The sequence below is a fragment of the Dipodomys merriami genome, unplaced genomic scaffold (assembly GCF_024711535.1).
Source record: "Dipodomys merriami isolate MVZ:Mamm:240054 unplaced genomic scaffold, mDipMer1.0.p SCAF_207, whole genome shotgun sequence".
Taxonomy (NCBI): domain Eukaryota; kingdom Metazoa; phylum Chordata; class Mammalia; order Rodentia; family Heteromyidae; genus Dipodomys; species Dipodomys merriami.
In genome coordinates this window covers 1,934,234-1,954,013 of record NW_027203460.1, presented here as the reverse complement: position 1 = coordinate 1,954,013, position 19,780 = coordinate 1,934,234, and the positions used below count along the sequence as shown (strand labels likewise).

General features: G+C 40.2%; 1 long non-coding RNA gene across 1 annotated transcript; it reads left to right on the top strand.

The window, feature by feature from the left end:
• The first annotated feature begins 10,016 nt into the window (after positions 1 to 10,016).
• Positions 10,017 to 18,128, top strand: LOC138833424 (uncharacterized). Its single transcript, XR_011373901.1, has 4 exons — positions 10,017 to 10,102; positions 12,209 to 12,342; positions 16,361 to 16,412; positions 18,089 to 18,128. It is a non-coding gene; the product is annotated as an uncharacterized lncRNA (long non-coding RNA).
• Positions 18,129 to 19,780: the final 1,652 nt, after the last annotated feature.

The window sequence follows — 19,780 nt, the reverse complement described above, 5'->3', positions numbered from 1 at the left end:
CATTTTATCATGAGGGCAATGCAGGAACAATCACAAATCAGGCAGGGGAAGAGATCAGGTCTCTTGGAAATAACCGATATTCAGAAAATTAAACTTGAGAACATAAAATGGTAGCATACTTATGTAAAAACTACCATTAAGAAAAAAATGAAGGGGCTAGGAATATGGATTAACGAGAGAGTGCTTGCCTAGCATGCAAGAAGGCCTGGGTTCGATTCTTCAGGCACCCGTACACAGAAAAAACCAGAATATGTGCTGTGGCTCAAGTAGCAGAGTGCTAGAGACAGTGCCCAGGCCTTGAGTTCAACCCAACAACTGGCAAAGAGATAGCTACCTAGTCAGGAAGGTAGGTAGATAGATAGAAAGAAAAAAAGAGAAAGAGAGAGAGAGAGGGAGAGAGATGGAGAGAGAGAGAAAGAAGGAAAGAAAGAAAGAAAGAAAGAAAGAAGGACGGAAGGAAGGAAGGAAGGAAGGAAGGAAGGAAGGAAGGAAGAAAGGTAGGTAGGAAGAAAGGAAGAAAGGAAAGAAGGAAGAAAGCTGATAGATGAATCCGTTTTTGACATCAGAAGGAAAGAAGGGAACACTTCCCAGTCACGAGTCTTTCTGCAGTGTTCCAGGACTCCAGCATCACCTTCACACAAACGCAGATCAGGATGACTGTCTCTGTCCCACTTCTCAGGCAGCCAAGAGCCCCAGAGTCAAGAGGGCAGAGCCAGGTTCTAACTCAGGTGCTTGGAGACAGAAGAGAAATGGCCCTGCTCCTCCTTGGACTGTGGATTTGCATTAATGATGTGGAGAATGTAGTAAGGAAAATGGACTGGCAGAGATAGGAGGGCCTTCAAACCTGAAAAATGGAGAGTCAAAAGCCCACACCTTAAGACCAGAGAGCAGGGTTTTCTACTCTGTTCCTCTCCTCTTCCCCACAAAACTGGCTCTCTGTAGGTAACCTAAAGATAGCCTGAGGCTCCCTTCACCTGAGGGAGGAAATTTAATTAGTCATCGTTTGAAGATACTGAGAGAAGCCTGACCCTGCTGTAACTCTAACAAATGTTTCAGGTTTCTCCCATTGCTGGCTGTGCCTGGAATGAATGAAGTGGTTTTGCAGCTCACTTCCCTTCCGTGTTGAGTGTGTACATTCTGCCTCCTAATCCTGCAGGCCTAGTTCTCTGCACCTAGCCTGGCTTTTGAAACTGTTTTCTGTGCTTCAAATACAGTGTTACTCTGGAGTTCTTTCTGCTAACAGAGCCAGGGCTTGGATCCTGAGAACTTCATTTGAACCCCGATTGGGTCAATAATATTTCTTTCCTTCTTCTGTAGCTCAAGAACTCCAAGAACATTTAGAGTGCAAGTAACTTCTCATCACCAAGCGAAACACAGGAATTTCTTGAGCATCTGACCTTTCAGAACAGGAAGCCAGAATGTCCTAGACTTCCCTACCTTGGCTGGTTTCACCCTGTGATAGAGACCTCAGCCTCCTGAGCTAGGGTGATGGGTGTAAGCTATTGGTTCTCTGCTAGGGTCTGAACTGTAATGACCTTGACAATACAAGTCAACTGCTTATCACAAAGGGCTTGGGGAGCATATTAAGCCTTTCAACAATGTGCCTTTCAGAACCTTGTAGGATGCAAGTTTATAATGCTAGAATCTGAGAGGCTGGGATTATGTATGTGCTACACTTGAACCTTGAGGTCTGACTCCAATTCTGGCGTACATCATCATTCATTTTCCAAACCATATTCTCATAAATAGCAAATAGGAAAATTACTTTGATTATCCCTCACTCTTTATCCAGTGTGTGTTTCAAACTGAAGCCTGGGCTCTGTCTGTGAGCAATTCAGCTCAAGGCAAACACTCTACCACTTGACCCACAGTGCCACATGGGGTTTTTTGATGGTTCATTGGAGGTAAGAGTCTAACAGGCTTTCCTTCCTTAGGCTGTCTTCAAACTGTGATCTTAAGATCTCAGCCTCCTGAGAAAGTAGGTTTCCAGAGCCACTGGAATCTGGCGTATTGTTTTTGCCAGACCTGGGGCTTCAAATTAGGGCCTGGGTACTGTCTTTGAGCTTCTTTTGCTCAATGCTAGCACTCTACCACTTGAATCACACCACAACTTCTGGCTTTTTCTGAGTATGTGGCACTGAGGATTCAAACCCTGGCATTCAAGCATGCTGAGCAAGCTCTCTACCACTAAGCTACATTCCCAGCCTCAACCTTACGATTTTATCCCTCAACTTGCCTATCCACAAGAAAAGGCTTCTGAGTATAAATCATCTAAACAAATCCCTATAGGAAGTTGTCCAAGATAAATAAGACAAAGCTCATACTAGGGACAGACTCTAACCATGTGATGACTTGACAAATGCCTCCATTTAATTATGTATCATGTTTCAACACTTAATTAAGTATTAATGAAAATGAGTCAATGTACTGAATTATTGTGTATAATTTTATAATATATGTACACAACATAATAAATATTATGTGTATAATAATACTAAATAAATAAACAATTAAATGAATAAAAAATTAAATACAAAATCAATAATAATCATAATATGAAATAAATATACATATGTACCTATATATCTTATATTACACATGTATACAAATATTTTTTTCAATTGCAAGGCCTTAATTCAGGCCCTGGGAACACTAGCTTGAAAATCTTTCCCTCAAGGACAAGGAGCTTAGCCTTCACCCAAGGTGCAATAGAGTTACTTAGACAGTGAGCTCAAATCCCAGCAATGGCAGAAATACTGGCCCCAGTTCCAAGACAGTGACTTATTATTTGTAACAGAAACAGTTACATTTATTCAGTTCCATACTGAACACTGAAAAAAATCAGTGTAGAATTTTGTACAGCTATTCAGACATCCATCCCTTACTCCCAAAGTGCTTCTTGAGCACTACATAATTTTGTACGTTTTTCATTTTAAAATGTTGTACAGAGGGGTCACAGTTACATGAGCAAAGTAATGAGTACATTTCCTATTGAGCATTGTTGCCTCCTCATTTGTTTTTCCCCTACCATCCCTTCCCTCCCATCTTCACAACTAACTTCCCTCCTGAGGTCAGTGACTTATTTATTTTTGGCTTGGCATGGGGTTTGAACTCAAGTAATAACAACTCTGAGCCTTCTGTCACATTGCTACGGATTCATCAAGACTCTGAGTTCAAATCCCAGGCTAGGAAAGAAAACTGGAAGAAATTCCAAACCAAGGAGCTTTATTATTTCAATTTAGTTAGTTAGTTGGTTAATTAATGAATTAATTAGTTAATTAATTTTGCCAACCACGGTGCTTGAACTCAGGTCATGACAACTCTGACTCAGCTTCACTCTCCCTAGGATGGGGTGCAGCCTCGGGACCCAAAGCTGATCCTGGGACCCTAAGCCCAGAGGGTTTGCAGGAAGAAAAAAAAAAGCACAACAGCACAAAAATTGGGGAGCTGTAGAGGACTCAGGGTTTTACAAGTTTTTCTTTGCATGGTGACCATCCTGGGTCTGAATGACATGGTTTCAAAGTGGACCTGGCCTGCCATTGCTGATGGCTGGCAGGCTATCAGGGAAGCCATAAGCCAACATGTCAACATAGGCTCTGGGTTCAAATCATAATCCTTACACACTAATAGCAGGAGATCACAAGAGATTCATTCCTATGCATAAGAATACAGATTGAAAGAGTAGTTCATACATTTGTCTAGTCTAAAATTGGATGCAATAATCCTAGGATGTTGATTGACCTTAATTAATAGTTTATTGAGCATGAAAAGAATAATATTTTTTCAATGGAGATATAATAAATACCTAAAAGTTGGTAGGAACGTAGTAGATGTCATTCAGTCATAGATAGACAGCTCTGGAACTCTTTAACAATATATATTTATTTGTATACCACCTTCTGCCTATCCATGTATTGCTGTTTTGGCCAATCCTGGGTCATGATCTCAGCACCTAGGAACGACCTCACAGCTTCATTGGCTAGAGGCTTCTGTGCTCACACTCATCCAATCATGAATTGGGCCTGCTAGGCCCTGAGTTCAGATCCCAGCACTGCCAAATATTTAATCTTTGAGTAAGAAGCAGAGTGTGATATATGTTTTCCTTTTCTGGGAGAGTCCAGGGTGTCAGGCATGATGGAGAACACATCTACAAATCTAGATGGTATGTAATATGATGTAAACAATGTAATAAATGGTATAGGTGTCATGAAAGTCAATGAATAAATCGTAAATAAATGAATAAAAAAGAAATCAAATGAATGACCACACTAAACGTGATATGGACTGAACATCTATATGGAAGTATAAATCCTACCACACCAAACACGGTATCTACTGACCATCTGTATGGAAGTATAAATCCTGTCTTTAAAATGTATATACGGAGTATGTTTTCCATGCCTGAGGCTTGAATTCAGCCCACCCCCATGAGAAAGCAATGGCGGGAAATCCTGAGATACAGGAAAAGTCATGGAATGCGATTGATATCATCGAATAAGTAGTTAATGCATGATGTGACTAGGAAATGATAGGCAAGACTCATGGGGTATCACTTATTTGTAAAGCAGTGTTGATTAAGCATGACAATAATCATCACAGTCATGAAATGAAGACATCTGGAAAGATCCAAAAATCAGTAGACACATGGTAGATTGGATTCCATCACAGGTTATCATCTCTCCTACTCTATACAATTGTGTACTTATTTGCATACTACCTTCAACTTATGAATGGATGACTGCTGTGTGCCCTCCCCCCACACCCTCACCTGGGGGTCCATCTCAGGTCCTGGGAATGGCCTTACTCCTTAGTGGATCACAGACTGGTGTGCTCACATGGACCCATTCGTCAATTGGGTCTGCTAGTCCCCGAGTTGAGATCCCAGCAGTGCCAAAAGATTCATCCTGATGTCAGAAGCCAATTGTTGCACCTGTGTTCCTTTCCTGTGCAAGTCCTGGGTCTCAGCTAGGATGAAGAATGCATGGGCCACCCTGTGGCCACGGAAATAGGTTGTTATCATGTGAGCCCAGTTATACCTGTCATCATATACTGAAGAAAATACACAATACATCCATGAATAGCATACAAAATAGAATAACTACACTAAATGCACAATGCAGTCCACACATAGATTTGAGTATACATCCCATGTTTAAATGATGCATTCAGGACAATTGTGGCCCCCCCGTTGCTCGATCTCTGTTCCTGGGAACCGACCAGCTCCTTAGTGGCTCACAGTCTGGTGTGATCACGTGGACCCATTGGGCAGTTGGGCCTCCTAGGCCCAAAGTTCAAATCCCAGCACTGCCAAAATTCACCCTGATGTGAGAAGCCAGTCATTGCACCAGTTTTCCTGTGCTGTGCAAGTCCTGGGTCTCAGCTAGGATGGAGAATGTATACGGAACTCTATACTCATGGGAATAGTTTGTCATCCACGTCACCACAGTTATATCTGTTATCCTATACTCAAGAAAATACACAATACATCAATGAATAAGACACAAAATAAAAGAATGACTACACCGAATGCAAGATGCTGCCCATCCATGTATGGAAATATAGATCCTCTGTTTAAATGATGAATTTATGACTATATTGGCCCCAACCAGGGCTTCATCTCAGGTCCTCGGAATGGCCTACCTCCTTAGTGCCTCACAGGCTGGTGTGTTCACCGTGACCCATTCACCAATTGAGCCTGCTAGGCCTTGAGTTCAAATCCCAACACTGCCAACAGGTTTACATTGATTTGAGAAGCCAATCGATCCACCTGTTTTCCTGTCCAATGAAAGTACTGGGTCTCAACGAGGATGGAGAATTCTATATAGACAACTCTAAAACCATTCGAATGGGTTGTTATCCATGTCAGCATAGTTATATCTATCACCATACTCAATAAAATACACAATACATCCATAAATAAGACACAAAATGAAAGCCGGGCGCTGGTGGCTCACGCCTGTAATCCTAGCTACTCAGGAGGCTGAGATCTGAGGATCGCGGTTCAAAGCCAGCCTGGGCAGGAAAGACCGTGAGACTCCTATCTCCAATAAACCACCAGAAAACCGGAAGTGGTGCTGTAGCTCAAGTGGTAGAGCGCTCGCCTTGAGCTGAAGAGCTGAGGGACAGCGCCCAGGCCCAGAGTTCAAGCCCCATGACCGACCAAAAAAAAAAAAGACACAAAATAAAAAGAATAACTACACTGAATGCAAGATGCATACCACACTTATAGGTAAAGAGAGATCTTATGTTTGTTGTTTTGTCCAGTCCTGGGGCTTCAAATCAGGCCCTGGACCAGGCGTGACATTGTAGTCTTCAAGGATGGTGAGATTTCCCTTCCCCCAAGGTGCAACAGAGCTACCCAGACCTCAGTTCAAATCCCAACACTGACAAAAGATTCATTCTGTTATCAGAAGCCAGTCGTTGAACATGTTTTCCTCTCCTGTGAAAGTCCTGAGCTTCCACTAGGATGTAGAATGCATAGGCAACCCTATAACTATGGGAACAGGTTGTCATCCATGTCCACATAGTTATACCTGTCACCATACTCAGTAAAATACACAATAACTCCATGAATTCGACACAAATTAAGAAGTGCACCGAATGCAAGATGCTGTCTACACATGTATGTAAATATAGACCCTATGTTTAAATTATGAATTCATGACTGTCTGGACCTCCCTGGGACTTGACGTCAGGTCCTGGGAATGGCCTATCTGCTTCGTTGTTCACAAGCAGGGGCCTCACCTTGACCCTTTTCCCAATTGGGTCTGATAGGCTCTGAGTTCAAATCCCAACACTGCCAAAAGATGAATCCTGATGTGAGAAGCCCATCGATTCACCTATTTTCCTGTCCTTTGAGAGTCCTGATTCTCCGCTTGGATGGAGAATGCATAGGAAACCCTATAGCCAGGGCAATAGGTTGTCTTCCATGTAAGCACTGTTATATTTGTTACCTTACTCAGTAAAATACACAATATTTACATAAGACAGAAAATAAGGAGAAAAAGTACTCCAAAGGCAAGATGCTGTCAAAACATATATGTAAATATTGATCCTATGTTTTAATTATTAATTTATGACTATCGTGACCCACCCTGGGGATCAATGTCAGATCCTGGGAATGGCCTAACTCCTTTGTTGCTCACAGGCTGGTGTGGTCACTTTGAACTATTCACCAATTGGTCCTGCTAGGCCCTGAGTTCAGATCCTAGCACTACCAACAATTGGATCAGGCAGTAAGAAACCAAGTGTGAAACTTTTTTCCTTTTCTCTGAGAGTCCTGGGTGTTAGGCATGATGGAGAACACTTCTACAAATTTAGATTCCATGTGATAGGATGTCATCAATATAATAAAGGGAATGGGTGTCATCATAGTAAATTCAATGGTAAATAAATGAATAAAACAAAAAGTACAAGGAACAACCACACCAAACGTGTATGGACTGAACACCCATAGGTAAGTACAAATCCTGCATTTTCAATGTATATAAATAGTATGTTTTCCAAGGCTGGGGCTTGAATTTTGGCTTAGAGTACAGGCCTGACTTTCTTATCTTCAAGTACGGTGAGCTTGCCCTTCTAACACAGTGCTGCAGATTTCCCCAGAACTTGAGTTCAAATCCATAGCCTGGCAGAAAAACGGGGTGAATTGCAAGCCAGGGAGCTAATTTCTTTTCATTATTTTTTGCTCAGTAGGGGGTTTGAACTCAGGTTGTGGTAACTCTGCCTCAGCTTCGACACCCTATGCTGGGGTGCAGCCACTGGACATACAGTAGATCCTGAGATCCTAGACCCCCAAGCCTTGTGTGGCAAAAATGTACAGAAAAAATGCAGCGAGATGGCCTTTTTATGTTTTCTTCCTTTGCACGGTGACCCTCCTGGGTCTGAATGACACTGTTGCAAAGGGTACTTCACCTTGCATTGCTGAAGGTTGTCAGACTATTGAGGAAGTCATAGGCCCACGTGGCAATGTAGGCCTTGATTTCAAATCCTAGTCCTGACACCAATCAATGGCAGGAGATACTAAGAGACTCGTTCCCATCCATGGGAATAACAAGGGAATATTATCAATGTCAAGGTTGAATGAATTGATGGTGAATGATGCTCCTATAAAATTAGACAGCATAATTTCAGAAGACTGATTTTATTTAATATTTATGAAGCATTAAAATAATACTATTACTTACAGAATGTAATAATTTCAGGATACTGATTGATTTACTTAATAGTTTGTTAAGAATGAAAACAATAACATTAATTATATGGAGGCATTATAAATACCCAAGTATTGGTAGGAATGTAGTCTATAATACCGAATAATGTATAGACTTCTCTGGCACTCTATAAAGATATATATTTATTAGTGTACTACCATCTGCATGTCAATCTGTTCTTATTTTGTCAACCGCTGGGGCTCGATTTCAGGTACTCAGAGCTTCCTGTCAGCTCAATTTGCCACAGGATGCCAGGCTGACACTCACCCATTCATGAATTGGGCCTTGTAGGCTGTGAGTTCAGATGCCAGCACTCCCAAAAAATGAATCATGTAGTAAGAAGTTGATGCTGACATGTTTTCCTTTTCTGTGAAAGTCCTGGGTGTCAGGAAGGATGTGCAATACATATGCAAACCTATATCCTATGTAATCAATGTAATCACTGTTCTATGAGTCATATTAGTCAATAAAATGAGAAGTCAATACATGAATAAAACAAAAAATAAAATAAATAACTACACTGAATGCAATATAGAATCAACATATGTATATAAATATAAATCATATATTTAAAATGTACACAAATAGGATGTTTTCTAGTGGTGGGCATCGATTTCAGGCCTAAGGAACAGACTTTGAATTTCTTGAATTCAAGGAGGCAAGCTTCCCCTTTCTACACAGTGCAACAGCAGGGATACCTAGGCCATCAGTTCAAATTCCAGTCCTGGCAGAAAAAAAATAGCATCTCCATGCTATGTGATGCCCAATTCGTAGGTATTTCATTTGGCCTCCATTTAATGAATGTGATTGTTTAAATGCTTCATAAAGTATTAATTAATATCGACCAGTGTCCTATAATGTAATTGTGTATAGTTTTATCCTCAAATCATTCAAGTACTGCCCATTTAATCATGATATACATCACATTCCTTTGGTAGTCATATGAATAGGAATGAGTTTCATAGGATCTCCTGCCATTTGTTGGTGGTAGGACCAGGATTCAAACTGTGTGCTCCAGCTCCTACCACTTCAACCTGAGGATAGGGAACTCACAGATCTGTCCAAGAACATCAGCAAAACCAATGATTAGTCAGGCATCAGTGGCTCTCAGCAGTCCTCCTTAAAACTTACAAGTTTGTGAAAGGAGGATCATGGTCAAAGTCACCCCAGACAGGAAAGCCCTTGAGACTCCTGTCGAACTAGTGCCAACAAAGCCAGAAGTAAAGCCATGTGGCTCCAGTGGTAGAGAGCTAGCTTTGATCAAAAGCAACTCACAGATTGTGCCCAGATCCTGAGTTCAAGGTCTGGGAACAAACAGACATAGACAACAATCTGTGCAGCCATCGGGCTAAAGCAGGTCACCCTCTTGTCCCCAACTGTCATGGACAGAGTTCCCTGGGGAATGGGCTGCGTCATTCTACCTGCATCACAGGATTCCAGCCACACCCCCATTGTTTCATGGTTCTTTCTGACCAATGGGATACAAGAATGGTGGCCACGCCCACATTCCATGCCGACCAGTAGCACCATAATTCCCTCTGTTTGTTGACACCACTTCCAGCAGTTGAGGAAGGTAGAGGTGGCTGAGTGGTGAGCAAGATACTCGAGGCCTAGGAGGAAAGGCCTTCCTCAGGCCCATCATGTGTCTGCCTGAGCCCTGGCCCCCTCACCCCCTTCCCCATGGAGCAGCATTTCAAACCTGGTGCTGTGGGCTCAGACCCATGGTTTTCTCAGGCAATGGTGCAATGGTGGGCCAGGAGCCAGCTTGCGGCCCGGACCTGGTCCTTGCTCCCCTGTCCTCTGCTCAGGGCCTGAGTGTGTGTCAGTCCTCTGCCATTGCTGCTTGCCACACCTGTAGCAGCTGCCAACAGCTTCTGCCAGCAACACATGTGAGTGGCTGCCACACATCCCTGCACCTTGCACCTCATATCCCCTCCTCTCTGACCTGGACCCGCGCCTCCCCTGTGCCCCACAGTCTGGCCCACGCCCTGCCACAAATGTGCCCCAGGGGTGGGGGTGGGTGTTGACCCGAGGATCTCACCCCCATCCCCAGCAGCTAGTATCCCAGGAAACGGGGAGATATATGGTTGAGTGAGGAGTGGGCGCCACAGATCCCCTGGCCTGGAGTAGTGGGAGCCACACTGCCGCACATCTGCACCCTTCCTCTCCCTGGTGAAAACCCGGTGGCTTTAGTCAGAGGTGGGGAGGAGCATGTCTACACCTGCCTTGTGGGGTCTTTTTCTTTTTTTCTGGGGATGGGAGGTGTTGGATGCAGAAGATAGACACCCTTGCTGTGTGAACCCTTGTGTTCTGTGTTCGGTCAACCTTTCACCTGAAGACAGAGAGACAGAGAGACAGAGCCATAGTCAGAGAGACAGAGAGAGAGAGAGAAAATCTTTTTCCTTGTACAGCCTGACTGTGCTCAGGTGAGTGATCAGTTGGCAAATTGCAGGTGCTGCATGGATGAGTCTTCTGTCACCGGTCTGAATGTGTGTGTGTGTGTGTGTGTGTGTGTGTGTGTGTGTGTGTGTGTGTGTGTGTGTGTGTGTGTGTAGAATTGGATTGTAACCAGGAGGAAGAATGTTTTGGTAAATTCTACTGCTATTTTTGAGGCATGTATGGGCTTCACAGCTGAGGTCTGGGGGCCTGGAAAGGTGAGAGGCTTGAAGGGGACACAGCACTGTTAAATTACAAGAACAAGGGTTCTGTGTGCAATGGAGCTGGGTACTCCCTTGAGCCTGATTGGTGGCAGTGGGAGATTTAGAGGACATGGGAGTGTGGCCTGCAGGGGATGGCTTCCCAGGGGGACAGAGAGCATGACCAACACTTAGTAAGGATATGAGTTCTGCTAGTATGGAGCGCAACAGCATAGGTCAGACTCTGGGTCTTCTCACCATGACGTCTGATGGGCGAGGCCAAACCTATCTTAAATCTTGAGCTGTGATCTTCAGATCTCAGCCTCCTGAGTATGTAGGATTATAGGCATGAGCCTCTGGCACTGGGACTCTGGTTCTTTTGGTATATTAGGGTTAGACCTAAAGACCTAAGGCTTGCCAGTCAGGTCTTCTACAATGCGAGTCAAGCATTTCTGTCTTGGGCATTTCTGAGATGGAGAATTAATATATGCTCAGGCTGGGCTGGATCATGGTCCTCCTATCTGTGACAGGCATGATCCACCAGGCCTGGTCTTCTGTAGTTGGGATGGTAGACATGTAGCACCACGCTCAGTCATTAGTTTAGATGGATTGTCCCAAACTCAGTCCATGGCAGCTGATTCTTGACCAGAGGTGAAGCTCTGGGTTGGGCCTCAACCATTGGACTTCAATCTCCTAATGGTACAGTTGAGGAAACAAGGGATTAATACAGAGGGATCTCTGGAGCAGGGACAGGCACAGAGGGAGGGGCCATCTGATCCTGTTCTTGGCAATTCTGTGACTATATGATAGGAAGATTCCCAGAAAGATCTCAGATAGTGTGTTATTAATGGTGAAACAGGTATAGGATTATGAAACAAAACATGGCTCTTTTTCTTTATTATCCTATCCCTATGAGTAACGGGATCCTTCATTTTGTTCACTTTTGAAGCTGGGGAAACTGAGGCACAGAGAAGCCAGGTGACCTACTAATGACTCCTAGCTGACAGGAAGCTCTGTCTGACTTCTCTGCCATGCTCCTTAGGACAATGGGTGCAATTCAATCCACTTCTTGTGGTGGGAAGTCCACTTCTTTTCAGTCATGGGGCTTGAACTTTGGGCCTGGGGCAGCTCCCCCAGCTCCTCAGCTCAAAGCTAGCACTCTACCACTTGCGTCACAGCACCACTTCCAGTTTTCTGGTGGTTTTTGGAGATAAGAGTTTCACAGGTGTTCCTGCCGGGCTGGCTATAAACCACGATCTTCATATCTCAGCCTCCATTAAACTTAGGATTATAGGCCTGAGCCACCGGCACCTGGCTTAAGTGTAATTCTGACCTTCTTTCTTTCTCTTTCTCTCTCAGGAACTGATTCAATGGGTGCTGGAGGAGGTGGCCCAGCATCTCCATATGGTTGAAACCAAGGTGGCCCTCTCATTCTGGAGGTAGACTGTGGGTCAGGCTCTGTCTTGCTCACTATGTTGTACCAGCTCCATGAGGTAATTCCCTCTGTGCCCTGACTACACTGTGACAGTAATCCATTATCCAACTAGCCTTACTGGACTCAGTACTGTGTTCAATGCTCTTTTCTAGCAAAAATTTCTGGTTAAAATTATGATACATAGTTACAGAATGAAAATGTAATGCCATCTTAAGAAAGTCATTTAGGGTTCTGGGAATGTGGCTTCATGGTATGGTGATTGCCTAGCATGCATGAAACCCTGGGTTCAATTCCTCAGTACCACATAAATTGCAAAGGAAACACTGGAAGTGGTCCTGTGCCTCAAATGGTGGATGGTTAGCCTTGAGGAAAAAAAATAAAGCTGAGGAAAATTCCCAAGCACGAGTTATAGCTCCAGGACTGCCAAAACAACAAAAGTAGCAACAACAACAACAGTCTAAGTGAGATTTGGAAACTCTTTTTGCAAGTCTTCGCACCAAAAGGGCAGAGGCTAATTAACAGTTGTGACAGAAGAGAAGGAATAACTCCAGATGGAAAGAAAAAATGATCGTAACTAAGGTATAGCAGAAACCGTTCTAGGAAACCATTTTTGGATATTGAAGAACTAGTTATCAACTAGGCTTATTCCTCATTGCCTTTAGCATTCCAAATCTCCTAGGCTAGTTCTTAATCTCTGTGTGATAAATGTATCTCCTTCTATGCTGTTCTTTCCCACCTGATATCCTTTGCTTTCTAAAAATCTGTCTTTCTATATTTCTCTGTGAACAGTTTCTGATACTAAATACACCTACAAAGATGGAAGAGGATGCTAATGTAAGAGTCCCATAGCTCATGGGTCATTAATGTAACAAAATGGGAAAGGAGGACATATTTTTTGCTAACTCAATCATTCTGGCAAGCTTCAATGTCACATCATTTGGTTCAGATTTCCATTCTTTGTCTACATAGTGACATTAAGTGCACAGAAATGCAAATATGAGCCGGGTGTTGGTGGCTCATGTCTGTAATCCTAGCTACTCAGGAGGTTGAGACCAGAGGATTGTGGTGCAAAGCCAGCCTGGTCAGGAAAGTCCATGAAACACTTACCTTCAATTAACTCCAGATACTCGGAAGTGGTGCTGTAGCTAAAGTGGTAGAGTGCTCAATTTGTGCTGAAGAGCTGAGAGACAATGCCAAGGATCAATATTCAATAATCACAACCAACAAAAAATTACAAATATGGCTTTAATTTTCCCTCAAAGGAATGATGAAGTCAATAGTAATCTTCCCAAATGATTGAGTAGTTCACCTACTTTTGCTGAGTTATTTGTTATGGCTTCTTTGCTAAACATATTCTCTTTTTTAAAAATTGTCAAATAGTAACTTTATAATAAACTTCATCTAATATTTCTTGGTTCAAAAGAGAAGTACATACAGTTGATGTCACTTAGCTTTCTTATTGTCTTAGTTCAAAGCCAACCCAGGAAAGAGAGTCTGTCAACCCGTATCTGTAATTAAACACCAAAAATCCCGAAGTGGAGGTTTGGCTCAAGCAGCGGAGTACTAGCTTTGGGCCAGGTGGGAAAGAAAGACAACTGTTCAGGGACAGTGGCCAGTCTCTAAGTTCAAGCCCCAGAACCAGCACAAACTAAATAAACAAGGAAACAAAACAAACCCTGGGTATTTCTTTGGGACTCTCCTTAAAATAGTGGTGGTCTGAAAATAGGCTGCTTTTGCTTATCATACTCACTGGATCCTGCTTTTTTGGAATCCTTATTGCTATGGAAAACTCAGGACTTGACTAAAGGAATTGATAACTGATTCCTGCAACAAGAGAATCATCTCAGGAGTGAAACATCCATCCATAAGACAATTTAAAGCCTCCATATCTTTGCTTCTTTGCAGTAGAACATTTTTAAAATAAAGTGACTTCCTTTTGTTCTATACTGGCCTTCAAATGACACATTGTTTCCTTTTGTAATACTCTCAACCAGAAGTTTACACAGACAAGTTTTATATGAGTAAAGGACACACTCACAAAAGTCAGGGACAGAATTTCCTTCCAGCCTAGGATCCTTTTCTTATACAGTAAAAAAGAAAGCAATAGTTAACTTGAACTTTGTCATTTCTCTATGTTCAATTCCTCTCCTGGGATCAGTTTCCACATCCAGTAACAGTTACTTCCACTTACTCCCAGTAACAATCTATGGTGCTGCTCCGGAAAAAAAATGAATGTTTTCTTGCTTCATTGAAATAGCACAAAGATACTTTTGGCCATGAGGTAACACGTGTTTCAGAGACAACTTAGTAAAGAGAAATGAAATTTAAATTGCTTATAAATACATTATCCATGAGAACATTTTGTTCAAACTTCCTATGTGCTCTGTAAATTAAGGTGAATTTTAAATGGGAAGAAGGTTCTCAGATCATTTTTGTGAGTCTATGTGCTGCGCATGAATTTCCCAAGTGTACATGAGTTAAGAGTAAGACAAACAATAGCAATTATAAGAGAAAAAGAAGTTCTGTGTTTATGTATAAGTGTTCAATAAAAAATATAGAAGACTCAACAAATAAGAAAACATTGAAAAAATAAAGCCAAATCCAATATGTAGATTTATGAGAGTGATATAGAGAAAGCATTACTCCTAAGTGGAACATGAAGCATGAGGCCACTGCCTTTCTAAATCACGCTTGCTAATCACGTAAATGTGCAAAAAGGAGAATGGAAGAATGATTCTGTTTCCAATGCAAGTCAGATATAGGAGAGTCTACACGTAACTGGAAAAAAAGAATCCATCTTGAGAGAACAGGAATTATACCAGCAATGAACCTGGTGGCTAAGATCACATTCCTTATTCTTTCCTTTTCTTATATTCTTTTTGTTGTTGTTTTTGTTGTTTGTGGCACTTGAAATATAGGACAGGTTGCTGTCCCTCTGAAACGCAGCTCAAGGCTAGGGCTCTTGCACTTGAGCCACAGTGCCACTTCCAATTTTCTAGTAATTATTGGAGAAAAGAGTCTCCAGGACTTTCCTACCCTTGCTGACTTTAAACCCCAATCCTCAGATTTCAAAACAACTTGGTTTATGATCACATTTCTAACAGTGTACACTCAGGATATGTAATGTATATGTTCATCTATCTTTATATGAATTCTTGAGTTAAAAATCTGGGCTACAGGTTAGACTTTACACTCGCAAAAGTGTTTGAAGTTTAAAAGTTGATACTCCTGGAAAAATAAAACCTAAGAATGTAAAGGAGTCTGGGAAGTTCAATTTGCATCCAGCTTGGACAGTATAGGCTTTGAGACACTACCTATAATTAATCAGCCAAAAGCTGGAATACCAGTCACGAGCAACATTGCTGAATAACAGCTTTAGGTTTTTGCATACATACATACGAACATACACATACACACAGAGGCACTTATAGGTGCACACAAAAAGACACAAATGAAACAACTCTCAGAATATGTAGAAAAGTTAGAAAACAATAGAAAATAAGTCCTGAGTAAGATTAGAATCAAATGATAATTTTAAATATTAGAAAGCCTTCAAGTGAACATTCCCCCAGAAGTTGAGAATATTACATAGGTAGGGACCAGAGATAGTAAGAAAGTCAAGTAATCATTATTATTATAGGATCCATGGTGGAATGAATCAGGGAACCCTGCAGGTGCATCTGAAAATGTTCATATCCTGTGTCAAATGTTAAAACATCTTTGAAAATAGTACATAAACAGTCTGAGCATTCAGTCTAGTGGATAAGATCATAGGAGAAGTTCAGAATTGCTAGTCTGTTTCTAGATTAAATAAACAAACTATGGCAGGGCAAAGTGCTACAAGCTTGGAATTCTAGCACTCAAACAGGAGATTAGAGAGTGGAATTACATAACGATACCTTCCCTGGACCAGGTAGAATAATTTTGACTCAGTAAAACAAACCAAACAACAAAAAAGGAATACACAGTTGGAAGTTTGGGCTAATTTTGTCATTATGTTTTGAGAAGTCAAGTTTCCTATTGAATGCAACTCATATATATCCTCACTTGTGTTTTAAATGCTCTCATCATTACAGAACATTCCTAGATGAAAAATAGCTCATGATTCCCATCCAAAAATTTGCAAAAGTAAGTCAGCCTCATTCTGTTGGATTCCAAATTAATGTTGAAGGATTACAAAAGCTTAAATCTGGAGAAATAGCAAAGTTCGTCTAATGTAGGACTTTGTAGACCTTGTTAAATTAGAATTTAGATTTAAAATATATTTTTTGGTTTTATTTGTAATTTCATATTCTATAGTATACTACAAAATTATTTTTAAGTAGAGGGATTAATTGTTAAATTCACAAATGATTCTGGCATTCTATTTGTCTAGATATTCTTTCAAGAGAGTTATAATTAGAACATAGTTAATAGACAATTCCCACAGTTCATGTATACTATGTTAATGTGAATAATCTAGACAGAGTTGCCAAAAAATGGATGACATTAATTTATACATTTAGAAAAAACAATTTTTTAAGGGTTTGGTTTAATATGGTATGAAGAGAGTAATTGTGTGACATCTTCTTTCTTCTACCTATATGTAAAACAAGAAGTCATTTCCTTATTTACGTGCCTCTGTATACATGGAGAAAAATGCTAGGTTTGGGGTTTCTTTTCAATTTTGTTTTTGTTTTATTGGTTCATCCTAGAGCTTGAACTCTTGGCCTGTACAGTGTCTCTGAGCCTGTTGATGCTCAAGTCTCGTGCCCTACCACTTCAACCTCAGTGCCACTTGAGTCTGGCTTTTGTGGAGAATTTTTTTGGAGATAAGATTCTAAGAAACCTTCCTGCCTGGGTGGGCTTTGAACCATAATTTTTTTATCTTAGCATCCTGAATATCTATGATAGTTAAAAAAGTATAAATATAAATAATATTTGCAAGTGTTCTGATCTCAAGAATACCAGTGGAGGAAAAATGATGCAGATCAATGTATTGTGGTGTTCTTTTCAGAACAAGGAGGGCGTCACATTAGCAGAGGTGTAGTATTTTTTCAAAATAGAGATAAGGTATTCATGATGTGAATTAAGGAATTTTAAGGTGCCCCTTAAAAGTTGGAAACTGTTGGGCTAGGATGATTTTATGGCATAAATCTTGGGATTGATAGTCATAGAAATAATAGCTTACGCTGTTAAACAATAGCTTACTCTTGAAGAAATAATTATTACACATGCTTCATAGTTTTATCCTCTACCACAATGTGGTTATTTTTCTGTTGACTTCTCAGTCTGTAACACCCCATTGGAAACTACATTTATTGCACAATTATATAACATGCAAACAGGTACTGTTTAGAATCTCTCAGGAATGTTGAGAATTTAAAAATGAGTAGTTATTAGTCATAGGAATTTTGAAGAACACATATATTCTGTCCTCTTAACAACTTACTTTTAAAAGTTATGGGTTTCCATAGCATTTTAAACAGTTTTCTGTTTTATAATGAGAAAGTACTAAATTTATTCTTTTTTGAAAAATTTGGCAAGTATATTGTGAAAATATTGTCTAGTTGGATAACATTCAAGTTGATGACCCTCTGATAAATAAGGGGTAATTAATACAAATTAGATGCCAAATAGTATTGATTTTTAAAATATTACTACATAAAGAATATTATTTCCTGTGCCAATACAGTGAAATTATATTTTACGCAGCTTATTTTTCAATTTTATTATCAAACTGATGTACAGTGGGGTTACAGTAATTGTAAGGTATTAAATCATAACTTTTCAAATTTGTTAACCTTTTCTCATTTTTTTCACAGTTTTCCTTCACCCCTTCATCCCTCACAAGTTGTAATGTACATTTCCAATATATTGTCTTGTGAGTATTGCTATTGCATTGGTTTGCCTTTTGTCCATTGGCTCACCATTATGCTTTTCCTCTTCCCTTCGCTAATTAAGGTAAATGTATATACAATACAAAATGATATATCAGAAGGATAAACCACAGGGGGAAACCCCAAAGAAAACAGAAATCACATAGTTCATCAAAAACAACAACCACAAATGAAAAAATCTGGTTCCATATCTTGGAATTAATTGTGCTTAGCATCAGCTAATATGGTTATATATACGGATAACAAAGCCACTGGAATATAATAGCTGCCTGGATACTATATCATGAAAATAGCATGTTAACTTTTTGATGGTAATGGTGGAATTAGGATTGGTGAATTAGCGGTTCTGATAAAGGATTTTCAAGAGTTTTAAAGTTATGACAGGTAAATTTTAATTGTTCAAAATTTTAACAACTTAGCCTATTACGAAAATTTAAATTGCCTGGAAGAATAGTCTTTCATGCAAAGAAATCCAAGGAGATTTAGTAGAGTAGAGAGGGAGCAATGTGTATTAAGATGGCTCTTTTTCACACTAAACAAACAAACATGTAAATCCTGTAGGGTTCCTTGGAATTGTCCTTAACCAGGAAATATATTTTCACTGTTTGAAACAAGGTTGTATTGGAATTTAAATTCAAAGTTCTTAAAAAAAAATAAGGCATCAAAATTTGTGAATTTACCTTTAATTACCAAAGAGTAATTATCTGAAAAAGATAATTTGAGTCAAAATATTTAGGGACAAAGTGCTCTTCACAATGAAAGAAGGTGTTGGGATTACACATTTTTGTTTGTAACACTTTCCACAAAATCTTTTGATGTGAAGCAGTGAAACACAGAAAAAAATCTGATTGGATACTTCAAACCAATGATTTCACATTTCTAAGTGGCTTACAAAAGTAATATCCTTATTAATATGAGATAGTGAAGACTTCTGTTATTACATATGCCAAAAAGTTCAGACAAGAATTGAGCAAATGGAAAAGTTAATAAAAAAAGTTTTCTTAGAAGACTTAGCTAAGTATATTGTATTCAGCAGTGAAGGAGAGGCCAAAACTTTTTGATATAAATTGTGTTAGTATTTTTACTCCCTAAAGTGAGTTTACAGAGCCTATTTGGCTCACTACAATGCAGAACTGATTGAATGAAGACATGAAAATAAATTCCACATCCAAATGAGGCAACTTAAAGAGTTTTAAAAGAGAAATAATGAAGATTTCACAGTGGTGGAGCCCATATAGTCCTTCAGCTTCACTAGACATGAAGCCAAGAAGCTGTGATTAATTGGAACTCCGGCAAGAGCTAAGAGGAGGACATAGAAGTAGGAAATAGAAACATTGTCCTTTTGTAACAGACACTGTCTTCCAAGGTATGGGTCATTTAATTCTATTCTCCTCCATCCATCTTGGTGAACAAATGCAAGACCAAGAGAAAAATAATCTATTGAAATAATTTTGCCTAGAATAACTTCACTGTTCCTAATATGGTATCTAAGGAGAATCTTAAGAGAGAAGATAAAAGTGCAGTATTTTTTGTTTCCTATCATCATCTTGTTAGGAAAATATATCTTTGAGCTTAGACAATTCTGATTGAACCAACAAGTGATGGAGTACTTATTTT